The following is a 13,300-nucleotide window of genomic DNA, read 5'->3' as shown; positions in this document are numbered from 1 at the left end:
GACTAAATTACCACTAAAATATATTACCACTAAAAAAATTATCATTAAAAATGATTACTGTAAATTCCCTAAACAAGTTGAAAACAATTCTAAAAAGAGTCAAAATTATCTACTAATATCTCACTGCCCATGCCACAGCCAATGATAGAAATAAGATAGCATCCTATAAATTACTCAATTAATCTAAACAAGAAGGAAGAAAGGAGGAACAGATGGGAAAAGTAGAATACAACTAGCAAAGCAGTAGGCTTCAACTCAAACATTTCAATAATTACCTTAAAAATAAACTATTAATATTCTATTTAAATAAAAGATCTAAATATGTCAGTGAGAAATAAACTTTAAATACAAGGCTCCAGATGCTAATACAGATTTTGTTAAAAGAAAAAGTATAAAAAAAGCTATACCATACACATACTAATCATAAAAGGCTGAATTTAATATGTATTGACAATAGACGATATAAAGGTCAGTATAATTAACAGAGAAAGAAGACAATTCATAATAGCAAAAGTATCAATTTATAAAGAAGACATGGCAGTCATAAAGGTGTCTGCATCTGATTAGAAAGCTTCAAAATACATGAAGCAAAAACATACTGAAAAAAGTAATTGATAAACCCACAATTAAATTTGGAGAATTCAGCATTCATCTGTCAATAATTAATAGAACAAACAGATGGAAAAACAGAAAGTAAATAGACCTAAAAATCCATTAAACCCACTTGACCTATTTGGCACTCGTTGAACACAATGCCCAACAAATGCAGAATACACAAGTGCACGGGAAATACTCACTGAGATAAACTACATTCAAGACCTAAAAAAAAGTCTCAATAAATTTTTTAAAAACAGCTTAGGGGCACCTGGGTGGCACAGTCAGTTAAGTGTCCAGCTCTTGGTTTCAGCTCACATCATGATCTTGGGGTCTTGAGACTGAGCCCTGAGTCAGGTTCTGTGCTCAATGTGGAGTCCACTTAGGACTCTCTCTCTCCCCGGCCCCTCGCCCCCTAACTCACTCACACTTTCTCTCTCTCTCTCTCTCTAAAATAAATAAATCTTTAAAAAAAGATATGGCTGAGAATATTTTCTTTGACTGAAACAGAAACTAGGAATTATTAATAGGAAAATACGTGGAAAAGTTTTTGAAATGTAAACAGCACAATTTTAAATAAACCATGAATCAAAAAAATTATAGGGAAAATTAGAAGATATTTTGAATTGGATAAAAAGGAAAGTATAGCACCACAATGTATGATTTTGGAAGGATTATGTCATGGAAATGGTGGAATAAGGTGCTCTAAGAAGCATTTCCTCACTTAAATAACCGTTAAATTGACAAAAAATTACAGGGCCAACTTTTTTGGAACTTTGGAATCTAATAAATTACAGCAACAAGTTGTAGGATTCAAAATCAACATGTAAAAATCAGTTGTTTCTATACACTGATGATGAAATATCTGAAAAAGAAATAGGAAGACAGTCCCATGTACAATAGCATTAAAAAGAACTAAGTATTTATGAGTAAACTTTACTAGAGAGGCAAAAGACTTGTATGCTGAAAATTGCAAAATATTGATCAAAGAAAGAAGTAAGATCTAAACAAATGGAAGGATATTTTGTGTTCATGGATTAGAAGGCTTAATATTATTGCAATACCCAAAGCGATCTACAAATTTAACACAGTCCCTATCAACACCCCAATTGCCTTTTTAAAAAAATAGAAATAGGGAAAAAAATGCTATCATTTTTATGGAACCACAAAAGATCATAAAAGGCCAAATCCTGAGAAAAACAAAGCTCAAAGCATCTCAGTTTCTGATTTCAAAATGTATTACAAAACCATAGTATACAAAACATGATACTACTGGTATAAGGACAAATAGTTTATGCAGCACTAGTTCTGATTTTATTTATTTTCTGGTTTTATTCCTCCTTCTATTTTCTGATTTTACTTATTTGAGTCTTCTCTCTTTTTTCTCAGTCTCATTAAGCGTTCCTTAATTTTATCTCAGTAGAGAAAATCAACAAAAACAAAGGTTACATCTTTGAAAACATCAACAAAATTCACAAACTTTTATCTAGACTGACCAAGAAAAAAAGAGCAGACTTAAATTACTAAAATTAGAAATGAAAGTTATGTGACATTAATATAGACCTTATAGAAATAAAGGTGTATAGGAGAATACTGTGAACGATTGTACACCAACAAATTAGATGACATAGATGAAATGAACCATTTTCTAGAAACACACAAATTACCTAAACTGACACAGGATGAAATAGAAAATCTGAACATAAATATAACACATAAAGAGATAAATCAGCAATAATGAAAACTCAAAACAGAGGAAAAATGAGGACCAGCTTCAATGGTCAATTGGAAGATTCCATAATATTAAGATGTCAATCTTATTCACAATTTGTCTGTAGACTCAATGAAATTTTAATCAAAATTCCAACAGGCATTTTTCTTTTGGAAAGTTATGAGCTGATTCTGAAATTTTTATGGAAATTATTTTTTTCCTGTTTTTTTTTTGAGATATAATCAATATATAATATTGTGCAAGTGTAAGGTGTTGATCTGATATACAAAGTACTGCAAAGTGATTGCCACCACAGACCTCCTTCAAATCACACAATTACTGGTTTTTCTTTTTTCTTTCTTTCTTTTTTTTTGTGGTGAGAACATTTAAGATCTATTTTTCTCAATTTTCAAGAATATAACACAGTATTATTAATTGTAATCACCATGCTGTACATTAGGTCCCCAGAACTTATTTGCCTTACAACTGGAAGTTTATACCCTTCCACAAACATCTCCTTGTTTCCTTCATGTCCAGCCCCTGGTAACCACATTCCACTCTCTGTTTCTATGAGTTCAGTTTTTTGTAGATTCCACGTATAAGTGGTATCATACAGTGTTTGTCTTTCTCTGCCTGACGTATTTCACTTAGCGTAATACCCTCAAGGTCCATCCATGCTGTTGCAAATGGTGACTGGCATTTTTTTCCATGGCTGAATATTGATATATTAATATTGATAATAATATGATACATATTATCACTTACACAATATATTATCATCCATACTTCTATTTTCTCCATTCATCCATTGATGGATACTTAACACTCTGTACATATTTTGGCTATTGTGAACATGGGAGTGTAGGTAACTATTCAAGATCCTGTTTTCATTTTCACTGGGTATACATCCAAAAGTGGGATTGCTGGATCATATGGTAGTTCTACTTTACTTCTTGAGGAACCTCCATACTGTTCTTCATAGTGGCTGCACCAGTTTACATTCCCACCAGAAGCATACAGGTTTTTCTTCACATTTTCACCAACACTTATAATATTGTTTTTTTAATGATTGTTATTCTAACAGGTATGAAGTGATATTGCATTGTGGTTTTGATTTGCATTTCCCTGGTGATTAATGATGTTGATTACCTTTTTGTGTACCTATTGACTACTGGTATGTCTTTGGAAAAATGTCTGCTCAGGTCCTTTGCCTGTGTTTTAATTACTGGGGTTTTTTTCTGCTTGTTTGCTTTTTACAATTCAGTTGTTTTAATTCTTTATATATTTTGGACATTAACCCCTTATTAGATATACAATTTGCAAATATTTTCTCCCATTCTGTAGGTTGCCTTTTCATGATGATTATTTCTTTTGCTGAGCAGAAGCTTTTTTATTTGGAGTCCCACCAGTTGATTTTTGCTTTTGGATTTGCATTTGATTTTGATGTCATATCCAAAAAATTTTTGCCAAGACCGGTGTCAAGGAGCTTTCCTCCTATGTTTTTTCCTCTTCCTCCTGCTCCTCCCCCTCCTCCTCCTCCTTCTTTTTTTTTTTTTTTTAAAGATTTTATTTATTTACTTGACAGAGATAAAGACAGCCAGTGAGNAGAGAGGGAACAGAAGCAGGGGGAGTGGGAGAGGAAGAAGCAGGCTCATAGCACAGGAGCCTGATGTGGGGCTCGATCCCAGAACGCCGGGATCACGCCCTGAGCCGAAGGCAGACGCTTAACCGCTGTGCCACCCAGGCGCCCCTCCTCCTCCTCCTTTTTTAAAAGATTATATTTATTTATTTAGAGAGAGAAAAAGAGTATGAGCAGGGGAAGTGGCTGGGGGAGAGGGAGAGAGAGAATCCCAAGCAGACTTCTCATTGAGCATGGAGCCCAGTGCAGGGCTTGATCCCATGACCAGGAAATGGTGACCCAAGCTGAAATCAAGAGTCAAACACTCTGGGGCACCTGGGTGGCACAGCAGTTAAGCATCTGCCTTCAGCTCAGGGCGTGATCCCGGTGTTATGGGATCGAGCCCCACATCAGGCTCCTCCGCTATGAGCCTGCTTCTTCCTCTCCCACTCCCCCAGCTTGTGTTCCCTCTCTCGCTGGCTGTCTCTATCTCTGTCAAATAAATAAATAAAATCTTTAAAAAAAAAAAAAAAGAGTCAAACACTCAACCAACTGAGCCACCCAGGTGACCCTGCCATATTTTCTTTTAAGAGCTTCGTGGTTTCAGGTTTTATGTCTTTAATCTATTTTGTGTTAATTTTTGTCCATGGTTAAGATATGGGTACAGTTTCATTCTGCATGTGGTTATCCAGTTTTCACACCATTTATAGGAAAAGATTATCCTTTCCCCATTGAATATTCTTGGCAGCCTTTGTCAAATATTAATTGACCATATATGTGAGTAATTATTTCTGGACTTTCTTTTCTATTCCATTAACCTATGTATCTTATGTTTATTCCAGTACTGTACTGTTTTGGTTACTATAGCTTTGCAGTATAGTTTGACATAAGGAAGTGTGATACCTCCAGTTCGTTCTTTCTCAGTATTTCTTTAGTTACTTAGGGTCTTCTGTGTTTCCATAAAATTTTAGGATTTTTTTTCTGTATCTGTGAAAAACGACATTGTGCTTTTGATAGAGATCGCATTGCATCTGTAGATTGCCTTGGGTAATGTGGACATTTTAACAATATTGGTTATTCTAATCCATGAACATGGAATATCTTTTCATTTGTGTTTTCCTTAATCAAAGTCTTGTAGTTTTCTGTGTACAGATCGTTCACCTCCTTGGTTAAATTCATATGGAAATTTAAAACAATTTTGAAAAAGGAAGTATTTCCAGAACAAACCATCTGACTTTATGATATACTGTAAACCTAGACTATGCTAAATAAGTATAATATTTGCAAAAGTCAGACACATATAGGTCAGTGGCAGAGGATAGAGAGTTCAGATAAAGGAGGCAAGGCAGCTCAAGGAGAAAAGATTGTTTTTTCTGCAAATTTAATTGAAGTAATTACATTTTCATAAGTAGGAAAATAAGCCTCAACCCTTACCTTACATCACACACACACACACCCACACGCATGCACACATACACACACACACCCAATAGGGGGAAATGTGTTAGATGTTAAATTAAGCTTAAATTACCTGGAGGGATATAAAGATTATATAAAATAAAGGGAAAAATGATAATATGTAATTGATTTTATCAATCAATAAGAGAAAGTTAAAAAGTACTCTTCAAAATTTGCCATTAACAATATGAAAAGGCAAGTCCCAGATGACCCCCAAGAAAGTCATATATAAATTAGATAATATAGAAACAGATCTCCCAGAATGTTTTCCCAGTGTATATATAAAGAATTCTACAATCTCAAAAATAAGACATGCAATCCAACTTTTAAAATGGGTGAAATATTTGAACAGGTTCCTTACACAAAATAATACACAAGTGGCCACTGAGCACAAGACGCTCAACATCATTATTCATCAAGGGAACACAAAGTTACAGTACACATCCACTTCACTTTTTATTTGGGTTATTAGAATTTTAAAGACTGACAGTAACAAAAATTGTCATGGATGTGTACTGAAACGATCATATATTGCTGGTGGGAATGTAAAATGGCACATCCACTATGGAAGACATTTTGGGGGTTTCTCGTAAAGTTAAATCTACACTTAGTATATGACCTAATAATTGTGATTGTGAACATCCAAGAAAAATGAAAACATCTGTTCACATGAAGACACACAAATGTTAGTAGCAGCTCTGTTCATTATAGCCAAAAATTTAAAGTAATACAATTATCTACCAATAGTGCATCCACTGGACCATTATCAGCAAAAAGAAGGAGCAAATTACTGTTATATCCAACAACATGGATAAATCTCGCCATTATGCTAAGTAAAAGAAGCTGGCAGGGGGCGCCTGGGTAGCTCAGCAATCGGCGTCTGCCTTCAACTCAGATCATGATCCCAGGTTCTTGGGATCAAGCCCCGCATTGGGCTCCCTGCTTGGCAGGAAGCCCGCTTCTCCCTCTCACACTCCCCTTGCTTGTGTTCCCTCTCTTGCTGCCTCTCTCTGTCAAATAAATAAATAAAATCTTAAAAAAAAAAAAGCTGGCAGAAAAGAGTATGCACTATACAAATCGACCTACGTGAAAGTCTACTTAAAGCCAAATTAATTCACAGTGACAGGAAGTAAGTCTTGGGTTGTCTGGGGCCAATGATGGGGTGAGCATTGCTTGCACAGGTGAAGGAAGAAATATATTGGGGTGATGGAGATATTTGATATCATGTTTGTGGTGGCAGTTGAATAGCTATATACATTTGTCAAAACCAAAATAGGTGGTGTCTTCCCAAGGCAGTTTTGGGGGGCATTTTACCTGTATTTGTCATCTGTAATAATTATCTATTATATGCCTTCTCTGTGCATTTGAGGTTCTTAATTTGTGTTCTCCAAATGTGCTCCAAGAGATTCAGGGACCCCATAATACTATATGCTAAATTTTGTATGAATGAGCATATAAATATTTGGTTTCTTTAAGAAGCATCTGACCTCCAAAAAATTTAAAAACTCACCTATATTAAAATCAGAAACTTATTCCTCCTATTTAAAAATGTTGGCTTCTTCCTATTTTATGTTTATGCACACATTATTAGGAAAGCCCTTCCCCTGTTGATACCTTAGAGACTAGTAGTAACCAACCCGTCTTTATCTCACTTAACCTAAGAAATGCCTGTTACTAGCACTCTTGATATGTTTGTATGTATAAATAAGAATTGTGAACAAAATAGAAAAAAGTCATAATTGCTTGCTCTGGAATAGTTGTGTAATATGCTGCAATGTGTTTTTCCTCTCAGGACCTCATTTCCTCATTTGTCTGTCTCCAAATCATCTTCAAAGACCTGTGAATCTATCTTTCCTTTTTCATTTTAATAACATGTAAGGTAAAACATTCACAGAATAGAATATACATAATTGGCTCCTATATTGAGTATCATTCTACTTAGCAACTGTTACTCTTTCTTCTTTTAATGAACCATCTTGATCTCCAGATTCACAAAACACCAGATGTATCATCTATGGTTACCTCATTACTGGTAACTGTGTAGTGGGTACTCTAACACACGTGTCCATAAAATGATTATGAAGTTTCCACGTGGGAGTCACATATAAATTAAGACTTATATGTGAAATGATGAAAATGATAAAAGCTTTTAGTTTCTCTTTTGGCTTTTATCTATTTTTCCTCCTATTTTCCTGATTATTCAGTGCCCTCATAATTGGCACACATGCTTATATTCTATGAAGTTAAGATACTATTCAGCATTTCAAACTGTCAAGAAATATCAGGAAATGCACTTGCATTTATTGACCCTCTTACCTAACAATATAGCACATTCCAATTATAAATGAGGAGAACCACTTTTATTTTGTTTGTGAGGTGGGTGAAATAGACACGCTTTTCATTATCTGGAGACATTTTTGTTGCTATTTTTAAATAAATAACACAGTTATGTTTCATTTCAAATTCCATGAAGTTTGATTGATTGATTTATAGAAAAACAAATAGTTTAAGACAGGACTGATACCAGAAGAAATGCCCTGGCAAAAGTAGTTTCCCCTGGAGGGTCCGGTGTTCATCTACTCTGTGACAGTTAATGGAGAGATTGCAGCCTCTCTTGAAGAAAAAAAGGCTAAAGCACTTGACCAAATAAACTGAAAGGGTGAGTGGAGGAATTGAGGAATTAATGAGGTTTTCTTTCTATTTGGGGAGGAGGGTTAATCCAAAACTTAAGTTTTCCAAATGTATGCTTTGAGGCATACTGGCCTAGAACGTAGAAAATAGAAGGTCAGATTTTAACATACTGCCCCCAGAAATGATCCCGCATGCAGAGTTTCCGTACCTGTCAGTAACAGAAGGGTGTCTTCTGATGCAACGAACAAGTGTTTAGCCCACAGCATATTCTGTATGAAATACTGCTGAACACCCTCCTTCTTCTTTATCCAATTCTGCATTTATGGGGAAATTTTTATTAGTATTTTAGAAATGCTGTTATTGAGAAGGTGTTACTTCAGATGAATTATGGCTAATAGTTTTAATACACATCCTGTACATTAACACATTAGCTGACTTAGCAGAGTGGCTTATAATTTTTGATCTCTTGTGAATTTGATCCACATGTATCAGCCTCTTCCGGGCTTTAAGGCATTTGTCACCTTTGAGACACAGGTAAGACTGAGGGGACTTATTAAAAGCAACTAGGGAGTGTTTTGGCTACCTCTCCTTGCTTCACATCTTCTACCTAATTGCCCTTTACTCAATCCTCTTTAGAAAATTAACAATATATTACCTAAGAAAGTATTTATCCGAGGTTTAGAACTTACGTGTGGCCTTTTTCAACAACAGTTTATTTTGTTCTATGTACAAAGGGAAAAAATCTTTTATGAATGATTCCAAAAAGTGTATTTCCAAGGAAACTAGAAATTGCATGAGCCATTCTTGCTGTTTTGATAGACAAAATCATATTTATGCTTTTAGGATGTATATTATTTTCCCAGATGACCAGAAAAATATATGATTTAAAGACGTTTAATTAACATTTATTTCTTTGGTCAACTCACTAGGGGGACAGGGACCCAATTTTTGAGATAAAAATAATGTACTGAAGAAATATATTTCTTTGAATAAGACCTTTAGTGCAGTGCTTCAACAGAACATAGATTTTTTTTTTTAAATGGCTGAGTTATACTCTTGGAAAAGGAATTTATACTGGAAATGCTGACACAACTTTAGCTCCTGTATGGTGGTGTGAACTCGCCGCTATAATAATTAAGCAATTAGGCATGACAGAGAGTGTGAGTTTCCTGAGATAATCACACCCCTGGGGCATTGCAAGTCATGATCCAAAGATAAGTGTTTTTAATCTCCCAAGGGTGTGATTATCAGATGATAACCACACCCTCTGGATAAGACTTATGACTCATAAAAAATCTTTGCTATAAGAAAAAAATGATTATGCTGCTGTATGCAGATGAAGCTGGCCATGGAGACTGTGCTGTGTTTGCCACAAATTAATTAAGAATTGCAAAATGTACACCACTTTAACAGTATTGGGCATCAATCCCAGGGTCTGGTTTGTTTTCTCGTTATTGTTGAAATATAGAAATGAGAGAAAGATTCTCCACTTCTCAGCTTCAAAAAGAGATGAATGATTGATTAAGTGAATCATAAAGATCATATTGCCGAGCCTTTTTATTGACTGTGTCTTATGGGGTATATCCCAAGATATATATCCTAAGATAGAGTCTCTTATTACCTAAATTACTCACTTTGAAGTAATTTGGTCACTTTAGAATAATCAGTGGCTTCATATAAGAGCATTTTGTATCTTAGCATCCATTCATCATGTATTCATTTATTTCATTCCAGTACTTAATAAGTACACATGAAGCAACTATGCTGTAGATATAAAGAAGCTAAAAACCCATGTTCTGATAATGGAATACAGGCATATAAATAAATATAAAATATAGAAAAAATGCCATCATGATGGTGTCAAAAATGTGCTAAGAGAGGAAAAAGAAAGTAATCTTATCTGGGAAAAGTAGAAGGTGGCTCCATAGAAAGAAAATGTTTAATCTGTATAAAAAGTAGTAACCACTACTTTCTGGGCACTTACTGTGTGTTGGGCATTATGCTTAGCATTTTATTTTCATATCTCATTTTAATCCTTACAACAGCTGTGTTGAGGTGAATGGTATTTTTCTTGTGTTACAGATGCAGAAACTAATGCTCAAAGTGGTTATATGCCAAGCTCAAGGTCAGGTAGCTAGTCAAAGACATGCTAGATAGAACTAGAATAACAGGGTTGCCTCCGGAACATGTACTCTTTACCAGTAGGCTCTATGGCCAAATACAGCTGCATTCTGTGTCAGAGTCCCACATGAGGCGAAGCATTCCAGCAAGAGGGAAGTCAGCCATGTAAAGTGGGGAGACTGATAAGAGGGTAGCATATTCCTTGGCCATTCTCTGCACCTGGAGTTTATGGTGCATGGGCGGTCAGTCATAGGAAAAGAGGCTGGAAAACTCTGTATTAAATTTGGTCCAAGTTGTAGAGGAGTTTCAGTGCTTTGCTAAGCAGTTTGCAAGATTGTCCTGAACGAATCTGCCTCATTGATTTCAAGGTCAGGCAAACTGGTCAGCAAACTGAGGATTCCTTCTCTCACTTTTATCTACCAAGGTCAGAAACACTTCTAGCAATCCATATGATGGTAACAGTCATTATAAAAGACACATGAGTCAGACAGGTCTGATATTGACCCTCTTTAGAAATAATGGCTAATTGTAGTTTCACAAAGCTCGTGTGGGGCATCTTCAACTTTTTCAAAAGAGGTTGAGACAATGGGATAACAAACTTAAATTTTGATTTGAAAACTAAACATAAGTTGCATTGTACATTCAGGATGTAACAATGGCTGCTTTAGAACCTGATTAAAATAGAAACCCTGTGAGAGGTAGGCTTGTAGCCATGCCAAATACTACAGAAAAAAAGCATGTGAAGAACGTATGTATAAATAAGAAAGAACTGGTATTTAGAAAGTAGGAGAGTCTCTGAGAGATATAAAGCTGTACAACACAAGGGATCTGCCTTTGAGGAGTTTGTGATCTGGGTGGGAGACAAAACATCAGTAGTTTTATCGGGAAAATGAGAGTTATGTATTATTAGCTATTTCCCTAGAGTTTAGATGGAAAACTATTGGCTATTTTTTGGAGTAGGGGAAATTTAATAGTAAACACAATAGAAATCTTTTATTTGGTGTCCAAAATGGGCCTTCACTTAGTGTAACTAGGATAGCATGGTACTTTGAGTCAGTCAGGCATGATTTTTAATTCTGCACATCATACCTTGTAATTCTCCTACTGATTCTTTGAGTCTTGAAATTCATTGTCCATCTTATAATAGCCAGTAGTTCCCAAATCACAAAGTGGCTGAGAGTGAATGAAATGATGTGTACAGCCCAGCTTAGTGGCCAGCACAAGAGAAGCCGTCATTAAATCACAGCTATCACAGTGATGATCACACTGTGTGACGGTTACTGTACTAGACACTAGAGATTTGAAGATGGATGAAGAATAAATAAGTCCTCGGAATTTGCCCATGGCTGCTGATTGTTGCTAGTTCCTGGGTGCTTTAACATTCTTTATTGTTCTACGCATATCTCTGTAAACCGTCCCCTTGTTACTGTACTAGACACTAGAGATTTGAAGATGGATGAAGAATAAATAAGTCCTCGGAATTTGCCCATGGCTGCTGATTGTTGCTAGTTCCTGGGTGCTTTAACATTCTTTATTGTTCTACGCATATCTCTGTAAACCGTCCCCTTGTTAATTGTTTAAACGCTTTAGATTATGACTTCTCTTCCATGGTGGGACTCTGATGGTATTTATGGTTTAATATAAAAGTGCCCCTTAAAAACTTTAATATATTTTGTATATAAAATATTGTTCTCAATTGTTTATATTTGGTAAAATCCCCACTTTAGGATGATATGTAATGCTTATCCTGGAGAGTTCATCCCCCTGTAGACATATGTGGACCTCAGCAGATTCACCATTCCCCTAGCTGTCAGATTGCACAGGTGGACCCAAGTGAGGTGAATTTATGTGGTTCTCCCAGGGGAGCTTCAAAGACTACCTCCATCTTTTTTTTTTTTTAAGTGAGAGAGCATGAGTTGGGGGGGTGTTGGGGGGAAGTTGGGGGAGGAGATGGCACAGAAGGAGAGGGAAAGAGAGAATCTTAAGCTCCCTGACTTGGGGCTCAATCTCAGGACCCTGAGATCATGACCTGAGGTGAAATTAAGAGTCAGACGGTTAACCCATTGCACCACCCAGGTGCCTCAAAGACTACCTTCATCTTAATAGAAGGAAACTCCAGGACATGTTTTGGTTCTTCATGGAGCATATCTTCTCCATCTGTGGAAATAGAGTTAAAATTTTGAAGGAGAGATCTTTCGTTCAGATCTTAACAACCCTACCACTGCCCTCATGACAAAACTCCTGAAAACACCAGCTCTGCTTACTCAAATGAATTCTGCCCATGATTATTCTCTATTCTTTGTATGTTTGCTACACATATTTCCTTAGTGCTTTAATTAAACTTCCCTAAAAAGAAGATATGACAAAGCCAAATAACAAAGTTAAAATCTGAGATACCTGAAGAATATCATTCCAGAAGCTCCAGAAAACGTATTTATTTGGGCTTCTGGAATTCTCACGTAGTCAGTGGGTATCACTTTAAGAGGCAAATTTTTGGAAAGAAAATGTAAAGCATTTGCAAACCATGAGCAGGTTAATTAGCCAGTCTGAAATGTGATTTATTCATGTGTAAAATGAAAATACCACTTAATTTACAGGGTTGCTGAGAAATTAGAAACAAAAACTAGTAAAGGATACATCAACATGATGGCACAGACCTGTTCAGAAATTTCTAACTGTTATTACCGTGATTACAATTTTTGATGGTATAGCCTTCTCAGCCTTTCATGGGGAGTCTGCTTGGATGTATTCCAAACTGGAGCTGTCTCAGTAATGGATTTGGTGAGGTGAGGAAGGATAGTTTCAATTCATATCAATTGCCAGCCTTAAATGAGCCTGCGGAATGTATCACTCACTATTTTAAGCACTTTATTTTTATTGTCTCATCTACAGATAAAAAATTTTTGAGGTAGGTTGTGTTATTCCCATGTTAAATATAAGGAAACAGACACAAAGAGGTTAAGTGACTTGCCTGTGTTCATGTGACTAGTAAGAATAGAGGTGGGATTTGAGTCCAGGCAGTCCGACTCCAGAGCCTGAGTTCTTCACCAGGAGGCTTTCCACTTCCCAATAATGTGGAGGTCCTCCAGAAGCCTGAGTTGATATCCTGCCTAAGAACGGTAGATCCTGAAGTCAAAATGACTAACTTGAAAAATATAGCTACTTAA

The sequence above is a fragment of the Ailuropoda melanoleuca genome, chromosome 17 (genome assembly GCF_002007445.2).
Source record: "Ailuropoda melanoleuca isolate Jingjing chromosome 17, ASM200744v2, whole genome shotgun sequence".
NCBI lineage: Eukaryota > Metazoa > Chordata > Mammalia > Carnivora > Ursidae > Ailuropoda > Ailuropoda melanoleuca.
Note: the sequence above shows the minus strand (reverse complement) of the source record.